General features: G+C 31.2%; 1 long non-coding RNA gene across 1 annotated transcript; it reads right to left on the bottom strand.

Moving 5' to 3' along the window:
* Positions 1-8,350: 8,350 nt before the first annotated feature.
* Positions 8,351-21,911, bottom strand: LOC132731500 (uncharacterized). Its single transcript, XR_009625901.1, has 5 exons — positions 21,598-21,911; positions 19,123-19,199; positions 17,434-17,668; positions 16,626-16,780; positions 8,351-9,526 (listed from the first exon to the last, which is right to left on the bottom strand). It is a non-coding gene; the product is annotated as an uncharacterized LOC132731500 (long non-coding RNA).
* Positions 21,912-22,963: the final 1,052 nt, after the last annotated feature.

The following is a 22,963-nucleotide window of genomic DNA, read 5'->3' on the forward strand; positions in this document are numbered from 1 at the left end:
CTGCGGAAGTTTCTTATTAAAAAAATTTCACTGTAGCATCGTTACGTTGAATACTTACGCGGATGGAAGCTTGCATTTACCATCACCATCTATGAACAAGATCACTCAAACCGAGACTGCAGCGTAGATAGTTTGCCGTTTTGGTAGTTTTTTAAATATCCTTTTTTTTTGTTATGTGTATCAAATATTTGTTATTGCATAGTAACCTGTCTTCAGGCTGAAATTTTATAGGATTATTTGAAGCTACAGTACAGTACCTTAATGCTTGTTATGTACATATTACAACATTATTTCATGCTTTAGTGTTTTAAAGATGTCAAAGACATCGTCGACAATAACTTAGACGATTTGGTTATCGCTTCGCTTATACAGCTCTCTCAATTGTCGAAGTTTCCCAATAATATTTTGATATTTTTGCCGCTTAAACCTTTTTGTTTCATGACTTGTTTTTTTTTTTTGGTCTTATTTAAAGTTATAGTCGAAAACCCTGGCGGCATATACCTAATTGTGCTTACAAGCGCCACTTCTTTTTATTGCAGTTACTTCTACACGTTTGACTATGTTTCCTTCACGAAAGAGGAACAGAGGCTTGATAATGATTAAGTTATGCTTAATAAGAAATTATGTATGGTTAAATATAACATTTCAAACTATTTGTAATAACAGTATTTTATAATAGTTACAAATAAATTATGAGTTAATGACAAAATGATAGCTATTGCAGCTGGAAATTCGATGAGGAGTTCGGACACAATAAATGGTGTCCTGTGGTACGTGTCAGCCTCCAGTAAATACACTAGGGATCTGAATGGTGTTATAATGGAATCCTTTTACCCTGTCACACCAGGTTTGTTATAAACTTCGTTGATATTTAGTATAACAGATAATGTTTAAAGCAAAATAAACTTTCGACCATTGACGAATAGCTGAACCAAATTATATTAACATCTGATCGTTATAGTATTTTACTAAGGTTTCTTGTACCATTAATTACTAATGAAGCTGTCACTATGTTTCATCCTTGTTCAAAATCAAGATTTAAGATACTTTGAACTGTATGGCGACCAAGCAATATCCAACAGCGATAAATACAACTTGTCGGTAAACTTGACAGAATTTCCACAATTACTGGAGCGCCCGTCAAATAAAATTGTCTCATTTCCTATTGACAGTAACGCCTTTTTGTTAGAATAATGGCATTTAATACTATGATTCTTCTCTAACTTTGTGGAAAATAAATCTGCATAAATATCTGTAAATATTTACTAGAATGATGTAGCATAGTAGTTTCACAAATTGTAATTTGTAGAAAGGTATTCTTCTGTAATAAAAGTATATATCAGTTGTATCATAGTTTGGGGACCTTCCTGTTGAAAAAGTGTCAGAGTTAAATCGTATACATATATATGCACAGTGCGGTAACTGGAGTGCGGGTATCAGTTACCCGCACTCCAGATCATGCCCGTTGATTGGCTCATTTTTGCTGGGGGTTACATATTGTGACGGCAGAGAAAGGGAAAGCGGCAGAAATATCATATTCAGATGCTCGATCATTGGTTACTTTTTCCCGGGGTTTAAAAATGTGACAACAGGGAACGTGTTTTTATGTTTGACTATGATACAAAAGAGAAAGAACACCAAAACACTCGGCAATCTGATTTATACTCGGGGGCTACGCCCCCTCGTACGGATCAGATAGCCTTGTGTTTCGGTGTTCTTTCTATTACTTTGTCATTGGTATTAATTTAGGATATTAGATGTTATAATTTGTCCTAGGGGTGTTTTCACTTCACTTCAGTGTTGTTACATTTTTCTGGTCCTTCAGGATCATTGAGTCCATCACTTTTACAGCTTTGTATATATACATGTATAAAGAAACAATGTATACATGTATTATGCTAAGGTTTTTTTCATGTCATTTTCACGTAAACTTTCTTCCACTACACCTTTAGCATTTTATAAAGTATTGATAACTTAAAATATATTTGCTTTAAATTGTGCTTTAAAAATAAACGTATTTTAGTTTTTTAATGCAAGCATTTATGTTGGACAAAAAGATTTGGTCTTATCTTATAATTGATATACTTTAAACATAAAATCACTCCATAGCTATAATTGTAATTAATCTGAATAATATATGAAACATTTCAAATAAATTAACATACAGTTATGGAACTGAAGAAAATTGATTATTATTTTTATAACAATTTGTAAAATGATAAACATAAACGTGTTTAACACTGATCGTATGCACGTGGTATTTACATACTTTTTATATGAAAGTTTTGGTTTCTAACTTTTATTGTCAAATGTATTCCAGTATTGTTGCTATATTTGAGGAACCGAACTCACTGCAACTTTTCATCTACACAAAAAAAAATGGTTTGCAATGAAAGCAGATATTTTGGTTTAAAGTTTATTTAAGATGGCCGCTTATGATAACATAATCTAACAAGAGAAAAAATACAACTATTACAAAGAATGGATGTTTATTATGGCTGAATACTTTTGAGAATATCAATTGTCTGGTACAAAGAAATGGTGAAGATATATCAAATTAGATTATTAAAACATTACTTTTTTTCTATGTCTTATGAGCAAACTAGTATTGCCTATTCAATACGTGGAGAACCTTTGATAAGACACATTTTAATACTAGTATTTTTTTGACAGACTTAAGATCCCGAACAACTTCATACGTATTTTCTCCAAGTACACGTTTAGTTGTTTCTTTGCTTCATTTTACGCCTATTCCCAACAGTATTTCACTCATATAGGCGGGTAGTTTCCTAACCATCGTTCCTGGAGAGTAACACCAGTACTAGACAACCTTCCTCCGTGCTAAACTATCAACGCATCTCCTGGGGATCGAACCCACGCCAGAGAGATAACTGGATTAAAAGTCATCGACTCCAACCTCTCGACCACGGAGGCGTTGATTTCCAAACTTGTATGGATTTTCCACAAGTCTAACTTAACCTTATCCATGATAAAGCATTTTGATTATATTTCAGAATCTTTATTTGCATTTTGATACTTTAACAGCTTGAAATCTATATAGTCTTTTATTGAATTCATAATAGTAGTAAAGCTGTTTTATATCAAACGACTTATAAAACAGACAATTGTCAGGATTTGTGGAGTGTTGAGGGATATCTTACGATAGTCTAGGAACAAAAGGAGTATCCGGAATTACCAGGACTTTGTTCAAATATCTGACGTTGAATATTAAACTGAACTTAATCCCCGGCCAAAAAAAAATTAATAATGTCATACTTAAATATTATGTCATTATGTTATATTATGTTATATAAAAGTAACATGTACTTTGCCGCTTCATTCAAAAGAATTTCAATATCACTTTTTGTTAAGAAGTTAACTAACATGCCCGCGGAATGTGGTACAGATAATCTATTACAAATAATAATTATATTACTTCAAGGCGTTTTTTGTTTCAATGCAGTCAAATACTGATGTAAAGAGCATTTCCTATACTTGATCGGACTGTTATGCCCCGTTTGTTTTGTTTACATCACATGTTTTTGTAGACTGTATGACCGACACTAAATGATAAAATGTAAAGATTTATGACAAGCACTATTTCTGCATTATTCAGAAATGTTTCAACGGCCAATCATATCATTGTTGGTAATAAGCACCCATTAACATAGTAACTATATCCTCCGTTTAAGTTTGACTTGGGTAGTGAATTTTTGAAAGCAATTAATTCTGAAGGTTATAATGATGAATGATACTATCTGATGTGTCCAATAGTTATTGTTTTATCATCACTGTTTGTTTACAACATCATTTTGAATGGTTTCAGTGCATGATTGCCCGTCAAACAAATGACATATAATCATAGAGTGACTGTCATAAATATTATGTAATATTTATTGTTTAAGTACAACTGAGAATTGGAATCGTCTGGTAAACACATATTTTATTTACCTCTGGAATTGAAACAATGATTAATGTCTGACAGGTTTATAGTGTTTCAATCAGCAACGAAAGAATTTTTAAATTATTAAGTTCTTCAGCTATAGGGAAAGGCATTGTAAATGGCTATGCATTTTTGTGAAACTTCAATCATTAATTATGACAAAACAACAATCATAACTTTGGTAGAATCTGCAGCATGTATACAAACAACTTTTAATTGTTTATGTAAAAGAAGGTCACACGGCACCGATTCTTAAGTTCGAGGTAAAGTTATGCATGTAATTACATTATTTTATGTATAACAAATTTGAAAAGAACATTGCATATTGGAATGTCATACTTGATCAAAACGACCAGTAGTAATATAAGGAAATACAAGACTTATTCCATTTCATATATATTTTCTTTATAAACAGTGACATAAAGTGTGACATTCTCAAAGGTAATTTATCCGTCTCTTACTATGTTTGGTATCTATTACTTGATCCATAATAAATATGTTAATAGGTGACTTTTTTGGTTTATTCTTTTTTCTTTCATTATAATTATTATTATTGTTTTATATTATTATTATTATTATAATTATTATTATTATTATTATTATTAATATAAGCATAATTTTTCATAAGTCATTTTTAAATTACAAATTGAAATCTTGAAATTCCATCGGCCATTATAAAATTAAGTGTAAAGGATAGTTCTTGCCAATATAGAATAAACTATAAATGAGAGTTCCTAAATAAAATGTACATTAACTTTCTAGTCGAATTCCTGAGATATTTATCTTTTGTTTAAACATAATTCTTCTCACACAACATTTTACTCTGCAATGAGATCTCATTACATTTCCTAGTGATCCAGTTTATTTTACATAGGAAAATACTCAATTGATTTTACACAAGTCCTTACTGATTTATAAGTAATAAAATAACAAGTACTCCAGAACGTTCACGATCATGTTCGTTTTCTCATGCACATGAAAATATCCGAAGTGTTAGCTTAGTACCCTTAGTTTATGATGTTCAGTAAGTGTCCTATATATTATATTAACAATGATATGTTCAACTGGTATAATAATTATATTTTGCTTATATTTTTGCAAATTAATCAAGTATTTATAAATATAATAACCTATCGACTCTGCTTAGATGTGTTAGAAAATGAGTTCCCTTTCCTGAAACACGACACATTCATTTAAGAAGACTTTCATCTCAGAGTGTGTCATTTTTCAAATGACTCTAACATAAAATAAAAGCTTACAAAGTTAACTTCGGCCGAGTATCTTTTAAATGATTCTTCTTGTTTAATGATAAATTATATTAAATATTTGCGTTTTGAAGATTATCGGTATGATTTCTTGCTATTGATTAAAAATTTGTTTTAGATTTTTATTTGATTGCTGAATCACGGTGGTTTTTTTGTAATCAATATTACATTAACTGTGTCACATGTTTGTGATGTAGTGTGTAACTAGCTTTTTGTCTTCTGTTGTCGTTGTCGATTAATATGAATGTAATATCAAATAATTTGTAGTACATGTTATGGATCTTAACATATAATTCACCCATGCATTTTTAAATATGTAGCATAAGGTGTCCGTGGTATACTTAATATTTGCTCATAATATACAATCTTTTATCATATAAACCGCAGCACGGGAGTGTAGTAAAGCCATTTAATGAAGACGATATAACACTAGTGTAATTACACTTTGACGTGACGTCATTTGCCTTATATACAAACAAAGCGTTAAAGCGCACTAATGTTAGCGTTTCAATAAAAGGCGCGTCAATGCAAATTACTCTGTTGAACGGTTAACCGCTCCTATTTATGTTATGTGAAAAATAGAATATGATATGTGTCAAGATTCAATACTAAATTTATTGAACTCGCCAGAGGCTCGCAAAATATGATTTTATTCAAATTGTTTAATAAATTTAGTATTAAACTTACACTCATTCAATATCGTCTATTTAACTGTATGATTATGGTTGATCCTTCTCATAGCCGAGTTGTTTTCAGCAGAAGTAGACCCGTGCCATAAGGTTACCGTTGTATAGATGATATTGATATGTATGTATACATATCGTGCAAAAACCTTATGATAATTCGAATCAGTTGAAAATGTATATTGTAAAATCCTAATTATTACAGTTTGGGAACCAAGACTAAATCATAGCATTCAAAGAGGAAATGTTATAAATAAATACACAACCAACCTAAATCAATCATTTATTGATTGAAACTAACACAATCTAATACTCGTTAAATCATCATGTTTTAGCATATTATGACAATAATTCAGTCCAATGTGATAAATTGTACGCTTGTGTATAATAAAATGAATCTTAAATTTGTTTTCTGTAGTGGATTCTATTATTTTGATTATTATTATTTTATTTGTATTTTTGCAATATGATGCCCATAATAAAACATACCAGGTACTATAACATAACACGATCAAAATGTAACAAATTCCTATCATAAAACTAAACTAATCGACTAATTAAAAAAAACAGTCTTTTGGGCACAAAATAATCATATATGACAAGTTATCAATATTAAAGAGCATAACAAAGACAAGGTCATTTTGCAAATGTACTTGTTTTATAATTTACGTCATTGTTTCTGGATAAAGACAAACAAATATTTTACAATGCAATTAAGTCAAACAGAAACGATACATACCTTATTTTTAAAAATATATTTCAGTATTTAAGGGAGCTAGAGGAGCATGCCAAGGTCATGCTGACATTGCGGGCATAACGGTAAAGCAAGTTTCTAAAGAGATTGGTTTTAAAAGTGTTTGTCGAAAGTACATCAAAGTAATATATATATAATAAAGTTAACGTAAAAATGTCCGTCTGCGAGTCGGACGTAAAAATTCCCTTGAGATAAATTACTCAAAGAAAGAAGAAATGAGTGATTTAGACATTTCTCGGCGTTAACATTGGGGTATATGCATGTTTGAATCGTCTATCAGCAGTCACTTATCTCGATATCGGACTGACATAAATATTCTAGCGTAAATACAAATTGATAAATTTATCAAATATAATTTATCACAGTACTCCCAGAGCTTGGTACAGTTTCTGCGTACAGAACAATTTTTATTCTCAAATGTATTTGAATCTTCTGCATTTTATATTGATTATGATGTTCACTTGCCTTTTGTTTGTCATATAATTTCAGGTTGTCCTTAATAATAATCATCCTATTGAAATGTGTAGACTGCTTAACTCAACTTGAGTTATCATAACAAACGTTCATTAAAAGTGATTACAATGTATCATGAGATTCAAATTTGGCTTTTTACAGCTACAAACTCGTCAAACTCATGTTTAGTCTGTATTTAAGAATACTGCAAGCACACATCAATAATTTGTCGTAAAAGATTGTAAAGCATGAACGATTAAACCGGCGATTTTTTTTTACTGCGGATTATTTAAGAATCATGTGTCTTTTTTTTCTTTTTTGTGTGTGTTTTTGTTCTTCTGTTGCACAAATATCATAATCCTATAATATGTTGTCCGAATACCACAAAAAAATAATCGCCTTATCTTAGTTCTGAGGACATTTATGAATGTCTTCGGAATTGTTAAAGTTAGTGTGATATCCGTTTCATTGATTAAGCTAATTAATCTTCAAATCCACATGTCTCATTTTTGAATACACCCTTTAGGTTTCAGATGAAATTTTCATTGTGTAGCAGTTAACTACATGATGTTAAGATGCCGAGATAATTAAATCAAAGCACTGAAAGCACTGGAGGGTCGCTTGCGCTGACAAATTTATATGACATTATATTGCTGGTGATCACTTGAAAGGCCAAATCATGTCCTTTTGCAAATTTTTTGAAAATGTTCATGTCATATTCAAGTGGAAATGATTGAGTACAAAGGAAAGAGCAATATTTGCCATTTGATTTAATTCAGGATGATTTATCATTGATATCGAACAATTACAACACGGTTTATCAAAAGTACTAAAAACCAGTATTTTTTCTCAAGTGGTTCAGTTGAGATCGAAAAACCAAACTGCTTTATATCCTAAAATAATAATTTGAAAGTTGAATAAATTTTAAGAGTACACTACTGACAGAAGCAGAAGCTGGTAGTAGATAACCAAGTCCTCTATTAACAATGACTAAGCATTGATAATTTCATCTACTTATAAGGCATATGAAAAACATGCTCATTCTTGGGGATTATAGTTATTATCAATCTGATATTCAAGTTATCAAGTTCAAACAACTCGAAAAGAAAATGGTTGAAAAATCTTTCTGTTTATATGTATACTAGTAATAAGTGTTCCATCAGGGATAAACTTTCAGTGATTGTGAATGAGTACAAAGTTTGGTTACTGTGCAGTCTTTGGTTTCTGGGGAGATTTGTTTAAAGAAATTTTTGACGACCCACGACAACTGATGGTGGAGGATCACAATAGTTCACCATGAGCATTGTGCTCAGGTGAGCTAAAAAGTAATGATCAAAATACAAGTTTGTGGATAACCTCGGCAATGCCAACATGACTGTTACGATACCTCTATTTTTTAAAAAGAAAAAGTCGAGCTAAAAAGAGGCATAACTGCATCAAAAATAATTTATTGTGACCAAAATTGAACTAAATCTGTCTTTTGATACTAACATGGCAAGTATCAACACACTTCATTTCCTTCATAAGTTGTCCTTCAGAAATCAATTGAACACCATAACTTATAACATGCTTTTCAGAAAAAAAATGACATTACTTTTAGATTATTTCACAATAAAGTATAATTTCAAAAGTAGCCAGACTTTATTTGAATGAGGATGAAAAGCCTATAAACAAACAGAAATTTTGTGGGAAAAACATTTATTTCTCAGAAAAATGTGATAAATAAAGAGTAGATAATTAATATTTGCAAATCAGGAAGGAAATTAAACAAATTCAGGAAATATGACAGAATCACTTTCAGTTATGAACATTGAAAATTAATGAATCTACACAGAAAAAAAATCTGCTCTCTTTGGCTTGTATGATGGGCTATAAACCTCGGACATCATAAGGCGTCATATCTGAACTACTTTCAGTCACAGTAAAATAGCAGCCTCCATTTACCAACATTGTGGCAAAGTTATACTAATACATAATATATGTTTTTCAATGCCATTCATGAAAATATTTAATCTGCTGTTCACTCTATGAAATATATTTGGATCTTGCATGCAAAAGAAACAAATATCCATTATATGATATGTTCCAAATTTCTTCATGCTTACAAAAATTATATATTTATGTAAATTAGTTCATTAATGAGCAAAACTGTAATTTCATTGTTCTGATGAACAATCTGCAGTGTTTTTGTTAAACAGCCATACTCCAAGACCGACAAGTTTTCTGTGGCATTATATTATCCAAAATTAACAATATTGGGAAATATTTGAAAACAAAAATATTAACAGATACATGTATAAAATAAAACCAATGTATAATTATTCAATGTCCATTTATAGTTGAAACTGTGGAATTTAGCTATGTCAACGTCTGAAGGGATTCCAGTTCAATTAATCTTATGTTCTCCCATAACTGAAGCTACAAATATCTGAAAATATAATTGTTATGTATGCAACATATTACATGTATATAGTTTGTATCTGACCAGTTGGTATTTCCAATATTATCATTGTTCTATTTTTAGAACATAAACTACATGTATGTACTAGAACTTTCTTAACTATTGTAGAAAACTCATGCATTATATTTAGATAGAAACTTCTGGAATGATCTTTATTGGTGAAGTTGCTAGATTATGATTACTGTAGTAAACGGAAGACTATTCTAGAAACTTCTTAGTTAATATATATAGATTGACATTTTTCATTACCTTTACCTTTTAAGTCATCAGTGATCTATTAAGTCATCAGTTACCTTTTAAGAAATCAATATATTTGGAGTATTATTCAACTTGGATATAAAGTGAATTATTGGAGCTTGGATTTTAAAATAAATTATTCTTGTGGATTTTATTGTGGGAATTTATTCTAAAGTGTTCTTGGATTTAACTTGGATTTAACTGTGCTATTGAAAAAGGATCATTCCAGGATCAGACTAGACATTTGTAATTTTTATTTGGACTTCAGGTATTTGTAAAGATAATTTGTTATTTTATTTTTCTTTAATAATTTTTCTGTAATAAATTTGTTATTGTTACAAGTTTGTTGCTGGCTTTTCTTTCTCGTTACGCCTGGCTCGTAACAGAAATTGGGGGCTCGTCCGGGATTGAATATTTATTTTGGCTACAATATTGGAAATTATTACCGTTTACTTTACATTTTATTATTACCGTATTTACTCATTTGAGTTGATATCATAGTTGTTCTATTAAGTGTGCCTTTCAATTTTGAAATTTTTGAAACACATCACTTTCTGAGTTTAAAACCAGCAACAAGCAGTCATGTCTTTTAATTTAGAAAAGTTTGTAGCTGAACCTTCCCAGGAGGTATTAGATTTGGCTAAGAAAACTGATTTGCTCGATCTTGCAAAAAAGTATAATTTATCAGAAATTAAATCTTCAATGCGTAAACAAGAAATTAAAAATCTTCTGATTCATTATTTTGTGGATGAAGATATTTTTGGAGAAGATGCACTTTCTCACATTGTTGAAAAACACTCTGAAATTTCTGAAATTAAGATAAAAGAGCTTGAACTTCAATTTAAATTTGAACTAGAAAAAATGCAATTAGAAAAAGAAAGGGAAGAAAGACAGTTAGAAAAAGAAAGGGAAGAAAGGCAGTTACTGTTAGAAAAAGAAAGGGAAGAAAAAGAAAGGGAAAGGCAGTTTGAAAAAGAAAGGGAAGAGAGAAAATTAGAAAAAGAAAGAGAAGAGAGAGAATTTCAGTTAAGAATGAGAGAATTAGAAATCAAAGAGAGAGCAAATCAGTTTGAACATAGAATAAATTCAAAATTTGATGTCACTAAAAATATTAGGCTTGTTCCACCTTTCCAAGAAAAAGAAGTTGATAAGTATTTTCTTCATTTTGAAAAGGTTGCTGAAAATTTAAAATGGCCAAGAGAGCACTGGACATTACTTTTACAGAGCGTCTTAATTGGTAAAGCTCGTGAAATTTATACACAACTTACTGTTGAACAAAGCTCTAATTATGATAATGTAAAAGAATTAATTCTGAAAGGTTATGAGTTAGTACCAGAGGCCTACAGGCAAAAATTCAGAAATTCTAAGAAAGAAATTGGTCAAACCCATGTCGAATTTGCAAGAGAAAAAGAACAACTTTTTGATCGGTGGTGTCTATCTAAGAAAATTAATAAAAATCATGAAAAGCTCAGACAGCTCATGTTGGTTGAAGAGTTTAAACGTTGTATTCACTCTGATGTTAAATCTTTTTTAGATGAAAAACAGGTAGAAACTTTAGAAGAAGCTGCCCGTCTAGCTGATGATTATTCTTTAACCCACAAAGTCTCATTTATAAATAAAGGGAAGTCCACACCCTCACATTTTAATTCCAAGTTCAGTTCTGGTAATTTATCTGGTTCATCTAGTCAGTCAAATACTCCCAAACCAAAGTCATCTGATGAACATAAAGGTCATAATCCCTTATCTCGTCCTACATGCAATTATTGCAAGAAAACTGGACATCTTATTTCTGATTGCTTTACCTTAAAAAGGAGGCAACAGCAACGTGATGAGGCCAAACCCACAGGTCTTACCACTTCAAGGTCTGAACCTCAGTCTTGTATTGATAACAATGCAATTTTGAAGGTCAAAGAACCCAAGTCTGATTCTATAATGGAGATTTATGAACCATTCCTTTCATGAAGGTTCCGTGTCACTTATCGGTGATACTTGCCCACCTACTCCTATTACAATTTTAAGAGACACAGGAGCTTCTCAATCTCTTATTTTAGCAGATACACTGCCTTTTTCTGAGAAGACTTCTTCTGGATCTAGTGTCCTTATTCAGGGTGTAGAGTGTGGGTTTTCTAATGTCCCTCTCCATAATATTTATTTGTCCTCAGATTTGGTAACTGGGCCGGTGGCTGTAGGTATAAGATCTTTCTTACCCTTTAAAGGTGTTCATTTATTGCTAGGTAATGACTTAGCTGGAGATAAGGTAGTGGTAAATCCACTTGTAACTGACACTCCTTGTGTGGATCAGATACCTGACCCCATTGAGCAGGAAATTCCTGACCTTTACCCTTCATGTGCAGTTACTCGAGCTATGGCTAAGAAGGCCATTCAAGAAGACAATTATTGTTCAGATATTGACTTAGCTGATACTTTTATAGGTCAGTCTTTTGATAATGAAATAAATTTTTCTCTCACTCCTACTCTGCCTGAAACTCAGACAGATTTTTCAATATCTGACTTTTCTACACCAAGATCTAAAGATCAAGGTCATGACACGCTGTCAAGGTCACAGCTTATCCAGGAACAACAAAATGATCCTGAGATTTCAGTCCTTTTTCAAAAGGCTTACTTTCCAGTACCGTCCATGAACAGGCTCAATCAAACCGAGCCTGCAACATTTTCGATTTTGCCGTGTTGGGCTTTCTTTAGGGATTCTATATTTATCTATCTTATAGTGAAGATGAAGCTTTACAAGTCCCTGTTTGTTATTATGAAAAGAATGGGATTTTAATGAGAAAATGGCGACCGCTCGATGTCCCTGCTGAAGAGGAGTGGACTGTAAATCACCAAATTGTGGTCCCTAAATCTTATCGCCAGGAAATATTACACTTGGCTCATGAAACACCCATGGCAGGTCATTTAGGTGTTAATAAAACCTACCATAAAATTCTCAGTCATTTTTATTGGCCTGGCCTTAAAGCAGATGTATCTAGGTACTGTAAATCTTGTCATACTTGTCAGATGGTTGGAAAACCTAATCAGACAATACCTAAAGCTCATTTACAGCCTATTCCTGCATTTGATGAACCTTTTAGTAGAGTTATTATTGACTGTGTAGGTCCATTACCAAAAACTAAATCAGGTTCTCAGTACTTATTAACTATTATGTGTGCTTCTACGCGCTTCCCTGAAGCTATTCCTTTAAGAAATATTAAAGCCAAAACTATTGTCAAGGCTCTTGTGAAATTTTTCACATTTGTTGGTTTACCTAAATCAGTACAGTCTGATCAAGGGTCAAATTTTATGTCTGGTATTTTCCAGCAGGTCATGCATGAGTTAGGAATTACTCAATATAGGTCTTCAGCCTATCACCCTGAAAGTCAAGGTGCATTAGAAAGATTTCACCAGACTCTGAAAAATATGATAAGGTCATATTGTTTTGACACTGAAAAAGACTGGGATGAAGGCATCCATTTATTGTTATTTGCTGTAAGAGAATCTGTTCAGGAATCTCTTGGCTTCAGCCCTTTTGAATTAGTATTTGGTCACACTGTCCGAGGACCCTTAAAACTTCTAAAAGAGAAATTCCTGTCTGAAGATGACATATCTTTAAATTTGCTTCAGTATGTATCAGATTTTCGAAATAGGTTGACTAATGCATGTGAGTTAGCTAAATTTAATTTAAAATCAACACAAAGTAAAATGAAATCAAGGTATGATGAGAATGCTCTGGAAAGAAGTTTTAACCCTGGTGATAGAGTACTTGCTCTTTTACCTATACCTGGAAAACCATTACAGGCAAGATACTTTGGTCCTTATACTATTGAAAAGAAAGTCAGTGACCTTAATTATATTATTAATACTCCTGGGAGGCGAAAGCAAAAACAAATGTGTCACATAAATATGTTAAAAGAATATATTGATAGAGATAGCAAAATTAGTAAACCTATATCTTTTGTAAACTCTGTTCCACAAAATCAATGTTCAATTGAATCTAATAGGTGTGAAAATTTTGAAAAGTCTGATCCTGGTTCAGCAAAGCTTGAAAACTCTGATATTCTGAAAAATCTGGATGAAAAACTTGCTCATTTAGAACCGTCGAAACGAGATGAACTGAAAAAGCTTATTAATGAATATGAACATTTATTTCCTGATATTCCCACACGGACTGATAAAATACATCATGACGTCATTCTTGAAAACTCTGAACCAATAAAACAACATCCATATAGAACGAATCCTATAAAACAAAAGTACCTAAGACAAGAAATTCAGTATTTATTGGATAATGACTTTATTGAACCAAGTCAAAGCAGTTACAGCTCTCCATGTATTCTTGTACCGAAATCAAATGGAACATATAGAATGTGTACAGATTATCGTAAAGTGAACTCTGTAACAAAAACTGATTCATTTCCTATACCAAGAATTGATGACTGTATTGACAAAATTGGAAAAGCAAAGTATGTAACAAAGTTTGATCTTCTAAAAGGATTCTGGCAAGTTCCACTTACTGATAGAGCTAAAGAAATATCAGCCTTTGTAACTCCAGACGGCTTATATCAATATAAAGTCATGCCCTTTGGTATGAAAAACTCACCAGCAACTTTTCAGAGACTTATAAACATGGTAATATCTGGTCTACACGGATGTGACGCATACATTGATGACGCAATCATTTATTCTGATGAATGGGAGGAACATCTCAAAACAATAGGAGCATTCTTCGACAGACTTAGTGATGCTAAATTGACAGTTAATCTTGCAAAAAGTGAATTTTGTCATGCAATTTTAACATTTTTAGGACATGTAGTGGGACAGGGTAAAGTTAAACCAATAGAAGCTAAGGTCAAAGCTATCTCTGAATTTCCTGTGCCTACTTGTAAAAGACAACTGATGCGATTTCTTGGTATGGCAGGGTATTATCGTAAATTTTGTAATAATTTTTCGGTTATTGCAGAACCATTGACAAATTTGCTAAAGAAAAGAAACAAATTCATTTGGAATGACAAGTGTCAAATGGCATTTGACAGCCTGAAAGCCATACTTAAGAGTGCACCAGTTCTCTTGGCACCAGATTTTAATAAAAACTTTAAGTTAGCTGTAGATGCTAGTGACATAGGTGCTGGAAGTGTATTGATCCAAGAAGACAACAATGGTGTTGACCATCCTGTTTGTTACTTTTCTAAAAAGTTTAATGAACATCAGAAAAATTACTCTACTATAGAGAAAGAGTGCCTTGCTCTTATTCTTGCTATTCAGCATTTTGAAGTTTATCTAACTTCTTCAAAGTTGCCTGTTGTTGTCTTTAGTGATCACAATCCCCTCACTTTCTTGCATAAACTTAAAAACAAAAAATCAAAGGTTGTTGAGGTGGAGCTTATTTTTGCAAGAATATAGTCTTGACATTAGACACATTAAAGGGAAAGATAATTTGATCCCTGATGCACTTTCACGTGTCTAAAACTGTTATTTGCAGTATTTTAAATTTAACATTTATATGATATGATTGATTATTTTTTGTTGTTGTTTAATAGCATTTATATGATATAATTGGTTATTTTTTTGTTGTTGTTGTTTGCTATTGTTTGTAATACACATATATATGAATGTATAAAATTGTTTAACATTTCTCCTATGTTATTTGTTAGTTACATTGTTTGAATTTATGTAAAAGAAATATTCATTTCATTCATATTTCTTTTTCTTGAAGAGGGGAAGTGTTATGTATGCAACATATTACATGTATATAGTTTGTATCTGACCAGTTGGTATTTCCAATATTATCATTGTTCTATTTTTAGAACATAAACTACATGTATGTACTAGAACGTTCTTAACTATTGTAGAAAACTCATGCATTATATTTAGATAGAAACTTCTGGAATGATCTTTATTGGTGAAGTTGCTAGATTATGATTACTGTAGTAAATGGAAGACTATTCTAGAAACTTCTTAGTTAATATATATAGATTGACATTTTTCATTACCTTTACCTTTTAAGTCATCAGTGATCTATTAAGTCATCAGTTACCTTTTAAGAAATCAATATATTTGGAGTATTATTCAACTTGGATATAAAGTGAATTATTGGAGCTTGGATTTTAAAATAAATTATTCTTGTGGATTTTATTGTGGGAATTTATTCTAAAGTGTTCTTGGATTTAACTTGGATTTAACTGTGCTATTGAAAAAGGATCATTCCAGGATCAGACTAGACATTTGTAATTTTTATTTGGACTTCAGGTATTTGTAAAGATAATTTGTTATTTTATTTTTCTTTAATAATTTTTCTGTAATAAATTTGTTATTGTTACAAGTTTGTTGCTGGCTTTTCTTTCTCGTTACGCCTGGCTCGTAACAATAATATATTTGTCACGTTGCAAGTAATTGTTTATCTGGCACTGAATATATTCCACATCATAAAGACAATGTGCTCCATACTTAACAATTTACCAGTAAATCGAAGACATATTTCTTCTATAAAAATTTTTATCATATCTTTGCATGAATTATCATAGTTAGCTTACACCACTATGTAAAATGCTAGTTTCTGGTCACAAGAAAATCAAAAGCAATGGATGGTGTGATATTCAAACTAAATTAACTTTACAAATGCTGCTGAAAAACAAACAAGAATATTGTCAATTACTTTCAATTAAATGACAGGACAAATATTGGTTTCAATTAATGCTGCTTTACAAGAATAGAACATCACTTCTAACTGCAAGCAGAACCATAGTGTATTCTGATGTCAGGAAAATAATTATTATCGCCTATTTCTCATGCTTTCTTTAGATGATTAAAAGTAAAAATTTAAAGTGGACTACTATACCTCAATTGGTATTCTGTATGCTGAAGTTTCCTTTTGAATACAGAAATAACTCCTTCACATAGTAAGCTTCACTTCAATTAAGTTGTTCCAGAAATAGTACATTGTCTACTGGGTACTTCAGACAGCTTCATTTGAACAGAGTGGGCAACTTCTTACTGCAAAGTGGGAGCAAGGTTTAGTAAAACAATTAAACAGCATAAGTTGTTCAAATACAAGAAACTAGAAGCAGGGCATAATCTGTTATTGTTCTTCAGAAAAATAATTGAAAATTTAACTTTAGAATGGATCATTTCACTATGAGCATACATTTCAATTTTTAATTTTCTAGTATAACATGTTTACAATAATATATATTTTTTGTATGATTACTAGTCCTACAATGAATTAATGTAATTCTGGAAAGGAGACTTCTAATTTTAAATTCTTTGTCATGATTTTGAATTAGTAAAGGTCTGCAATGATATCAGTCAAACATTAGAAAGTAAAACCCTATGTACAACAACATTGGTGCAAGTTGAAAATTTGGAAAAACCCTAAAACTGTAATTCATTCATTTATCATTTTTCCACATAATCTAATAGTAAAACATGATGATATTTGTCACAAAATCCTGGACTTCAGGCATATGCACCATGCAACAAGTGATTACAGTAAACATGTTTAAAAAGTTTGATTACTGTAATTAATTTCTAAGGGATCAGTTATTACCACAAGATGACATACCTTAGAACCTTATGATATTAGGAAAGACCTTTATTGACATGCAATCAACAACAGACCTTAATTAATTATTGAAAAAATGACTAACCTGCATGAATTTTTTTCTTCTCTGCAGCAGAAACCCCTTCCTTACAGATAATTACAAAGAATCTATAACTAGGATCATCACCATCATCATCATGAAGACTTCTAGGCTGAAACTTCATCACTTTTTGCTATAACAAACTGCCAGTTTGAGCTGTCTTGTCCTGTATACATGTATATAACTTGTCTGAACCTACTGTACCTTAACTGTTATCAAACAGTAACATGACAGAAGTAATCTAAAAAAAAGCAAAACAAAATTTAATGTCTTATATTAAAGATCATGCACAAGTAATCAGTATTAAACAAGCAAGTTATATCATTTAACCACAATTTTTCTGCACATATGATATCTGTGTTAAATATATATTAAATAATAACTTTAAAGGTCCATTAAGCCTTAGAAATGATAAAAAAATTATTTTTGAAACTTTCCTTTTACATATCTTGTTGCACTTCTCAAATAGTTACATGTACTCATTGACCATGTACATGTAGAGAAATTATCTGGCACTTGGTATAATTACATTAATTTAGTATTTTGTATGGAAGTCAAAATAATACTGCTCACATTTTGCTACCTTTACAACACATTAATTACTGTTTGTTCAGTGTTACTCTTTTCAGTTGTTAAACATTTACAATGCTCTAAATAGTAAATACATCATTAAAACATTATTGAACACATGTTTGATCTTTCTAAAGAATTACAAAATTACAAAATCTCTGACACATTATATGTGCTTTTAAGATTTTCAATATTGTTTACCAGAGATTCTTTTACCTATACTCTTATTCTATAGATTAATTACTAAGAACAGAAAATAATGTAAAATGTACTAGTTACATATTTAGTTACACACAACTTGACAGCAAATATACATTTTTCAATATAATAAAATACAAAAAAGAAAACTGTTTCTCTCTGTAACCAAAGAGAAATCATAAATATTGTAAACTTCAGACTCTTATACCTTTAGCATTAATGGCCTCTGATGGCTGAATTCTAAGGTTGTTATATTTATGTACTTTTACAGTCAAAATGAGGTAAATATTTTTCAAGGAATTCTTCTTATAAATATATATGCGAACACAAAACAAATAAATTTAATGATATGACAATAAGTTAAATTCAGTATTTGACCTTGATGGTCAGTCATCTCAAGGTCAATGTCCTATATGAATTACTTAAAGGGACTCCACTGAGGCTTTTGACATGACCGGATTGGAAATAATTTTCAAGAATAATTATATGATAATGATATTCTATTTGATGTAGATCTCAGCAAAAAACCTATTTGCAAAAATTTCAGATCATGCACTCGCTCTGTTTTCCCAGAATGATTACTTGAACAGTGTAAAATGTCCATAAAATGAACAGTGTTGCCAAGCTTTTGATTCATACATGTATCGGGAAGAATAGAATAAGAATAGCACAAATATACAATTTTCAATGTATTTCTAAATATATTTGACTTAACAGTATGTGCATATCATTCTGGACACAAGGAAAAACAACAGCATTTATTGCAAAAAAAGCTGGTATACTGCTTTTGTACGGGAAATACTTCCATGAGGGTAATGTTGTTTTTAATTTTGACTACTAAATCAAATATGTGTTTCAAAATTTTCCAGAGCTCAATAAAATAAATGTGGGTTTTTATTTTAAAACAAACATTTAAAGAGAACTTACACTGAACAATACTATCATAGTATGTCTTGACCATGTCAAATTAAAAACCTCACACAACAGTTTGTTATATCACACACCTGAAATAAATGCATTTCTTATTTAACATTTATATGATTTTCATATCAACAATAAAGCATTCCCAACTTATAGTTATCTAAATTAATCATTTGGCTTAATAGTCAAATCAGCTACATCATGTACATGTATATATACCAACTCAAAACAGGCCAATGCATCAAACTATTGGAACAAATCAAAAGCAAGTAAAATGTTGACCATATTTACCATTCAGATAATATCATTCATGTTTATAAAATACAATGATTATTTGTGAAATTAATCAGTCAAATCCCATGTTATCAATTTAATTATATATTTTTCTTATATCAACAATTTTTTCATATTATTAGAAAATCCCCTAATCATCATGTAAATAAAGTTTAATATGATACATAGTCTAAGTACTATCGTCCGTTTTTGTATGCACTAGCATAGAGCAGAATGGGGAACCACGCACTTGTTTGTGGGAGAACACTTCTGGATCAGGTATTACCTTCTAAAAAAATCTAGTTGTAGAATCTTTTTTTAAATACAGGCAAATATTACTGAGTGACAATGCTTGAGCAAAATAAATAAAATCCAGCTGTTGCATAAAAAAAAAATTATGTGTTTGTCCTTAGTGGTCTCTTTATTTGTTCATTTAAAGCTTAATACTAGGTAATTATGTACATAAAGAGAAACAGTAATTCTAAAAGGAAAGTCCAAATAGCAATATTGAAAATGCTGCAGACTCAGTTTGATTGAGCCAGTTCATGGATAGAACTGGAAAGTGCATGCATGCTGCTGTTCACACCCAATAGCACCAGGTTAAGCAGTATTCAACATTTAAACATGTAATGGTAAAATTTTGAAATTAGAAACATTAGCAGGTGTATTTTTATGGCAGTGATCATGGAACCTCCAATGTGACATGTTAGTGCCATTCCATGAAAAGTGGCGTATGATTCCCAAAGAATACAACGTGCGTTCCCTTAATGAAAAAAAGAATGGGGGAACTGAAACAAACAGGATACTGTTCATCAAGATTCTGTGTATTAATTTTTTTCTTTGTTTTTCAAAACTTTGGTTTAGATTGTTTCAATAATTAGACTATAAAAACTGAATTTGGCAAAGTATTTGAACTCAGTGTCAGTGTGAGAACCAAAGCCTTAAAGAATAATCAGACACCTCCTCTAGGACAGACTTACAACATGTAAGGCCTTACTGTTTGCATGTAAACAAAGTAGTTTTTTGACTTCCATACAAAATACTAAATCACTTTAACTATACTGATTGCTAAAAAGCAACAGCTGAGTCAAAAGTTGGTTCAGATAATTGCCCATTTAGTATATTTTTAGAAGTTATACCACTGGCCACCAAAAATAACAGGCTTTTGAAAAATAAATTAAAATCATTTCTGGGGCATATTATGGCCAATATTGGCCTTTAAGCCAGTATGTGCTAGGGGGCGAGGACAGTAACTTACATTTTCCAGAACTTTTTATCCTCAAACAAACCGAGCCTGCAACATTTTCAATTGTGTCATTTTGGGTGTTCTTAAGGGATTCTATTTTTCCTCTTTGATATGCATTGTAAACATAAACAATAATTTTTGGTACACCAATCTGCCATTATATAATGCCATGCTACAAATACCATGGTCAATAGTATTCATATAATTATTAGTGTAACTAATTTAATTTGTCGGAGAGACACTGAGATAATATTGGATGGGTGACAGTATGAAAAATAAAAGTTTGTAAAATAGGTCAAACCATTCGAACTCAATTTATTTTTCTAACCAACAGCAGGGGCCAGTGGTTTAGAATCAACAACCATAACCACTTCAACACAGATTTCCTGCCCCTACAGCTCCATAGTACTCCCCTGCACCCCTTAAATCCAGATTATATTACACCTTTCACTTTTTCTCTTTGCATTGTCTAAATTTCTTTTATTTTATCAGATTAATAGAACAATAGAAAATACAATGTTTGACAATCTGCTTGTAGAAACGAATATCTATGATTGAGTAAATAAAAACAATATTACTGTATGATACTTATCTATAACATCAATCTATTATCTAGTTTATTTATTGTTAATTATTAAATATTATAATATACAAATAAGATTAAGAATCCAGATTAAATTAATTTATAAATTTATTACTATACAGTTAGTTCTGTTAAACCTTTATCTGTTATCTATTAAATAGAAAGGAATACCAAACAAATGCAAAAAAGCTAAAACATAAATATTTTTCAGTCCAAATGAATTTTAAAAATGTTAATTTTAGGTGGGGCGAATCGTCACGGTGACGAATCGTTACCCTGTTACAAACAAATCTTCAAAAATTGATCACACGGGTGGCTCAGTTTCATAAAGTCTTTCCTCTTTAATCGAGGAAACTGACAAAATTACTAAAGAACTTACAATTTCTTCAAAATATCCTGGATGTCTGTATCAATTAACGTACTGACGAAAGTCGAATCTACACGGCTGACCTCAATGACCTGTCACGTGAGTCAATCGCGCATTGATATTTTTTCTGTACACAGCACAAATTTACTGTAATTTTCGACATCATGATACATTTCAAAATGTATGATAACCCTCCTGTAATGAATGAAGGTACGGATTTTCTAACTTGTTACCGACCATACGGAACTATTTACTACGTGCATGTATATTTCAGCCGAAATTCGGTTTGCAGTAAGCTTCAGATGTAGCTTATAACTTTGGGTCGCTCTGCGCAAGCGCAGCGACCCAAAAAAGGTACAGTTTTGGTTCAAATAGACAGCAATCCTATACTATTATATTATTGAATTTACGTTTATTGCCCCAGAGATATTGTCAAATTAACCTTTTTGTTCAGTTCATCATGCTGTACGCGATTCCGCTTCATATATTATTAGACCAGTAAAATACATTAAATGAAATTTTCTATGTAGATTGCACGCAAAGTTGAACTGACATTACACAAAATGTACTTGTCAAAACTAACATATGTTGATACAAACAATACTTCAATCAAACAATATTATTACATGTCGTAAATACAAGGACAAATAGGAATAAACTACAAAAACGCATGTATGCCAATTAGCATAGTCATAAAATATTGTAAATCTTAAAAGTCACTCAACACGGCCATTTCGAACAGAGAAAAATAAATAATCCATAAATAATCTACGCACAAAACGACACAACGAAAATGGTTAATTTTGGAATTTTGAAACATCCGCCGATGTGTTCATAGGAAGTTGCAAATTCAACTGAACAAAACCTGAATTTACTTCGAAATGTTAGCAACAGCTAATATAAAGCTGTATTAACCATCTTTAAAAATATGATTGTTTTATCAGCAACAGAATTAAGATAATGCAACCTCTGAAGCAATGCGATAGGTTAAAACAATACGGTGATTATAATAATTTTATTATACAATTTGCTACTTTTCATGAAAGAAACTGTAATGTTGGTTAATGATTGCTCTTATTGTCTATAACGTTTCTGGCACCAGGCTGTACATCAAGGTTTCTGAGAAGCTCGTTCGACATGAATTAGAGAGATTGTTGAGTGTAATGCTTACCAAAACCTTAAAGAAAAAGTTTAAATAAGATCAAAATAAAACTTAAACCTTAGATGTTTGGCAAGATGTTTTTTACGAATTGTTTCATAACCCCTGACCCCCTTTCAAAATTTCATTTTATTTAGTTCCGCCTAATAATATGTCCCCTCAAAATATCCGAGACTGACTTACCATATCAAATAATCAAAAGTATAATCTAAGATCGAT

Source organism: Ruditapes philippinarum, unplaced genomic scaffold (genome assembly GCF_026571515.1).
Source record: "Ruditapes philippinarum isolate M1 unplaced genomic scaffold, ASM2657151v2 ctg10897_1_1_1_1, whole genome shotgun sequence".
NCBI classification, from domain to species: domain Eukaryota; kingdom Metazoa; phylum Mollusca; class Bivalvia; order Venerida; family Veneridae; genus Ruditapes; species Ruditapes philippinarum.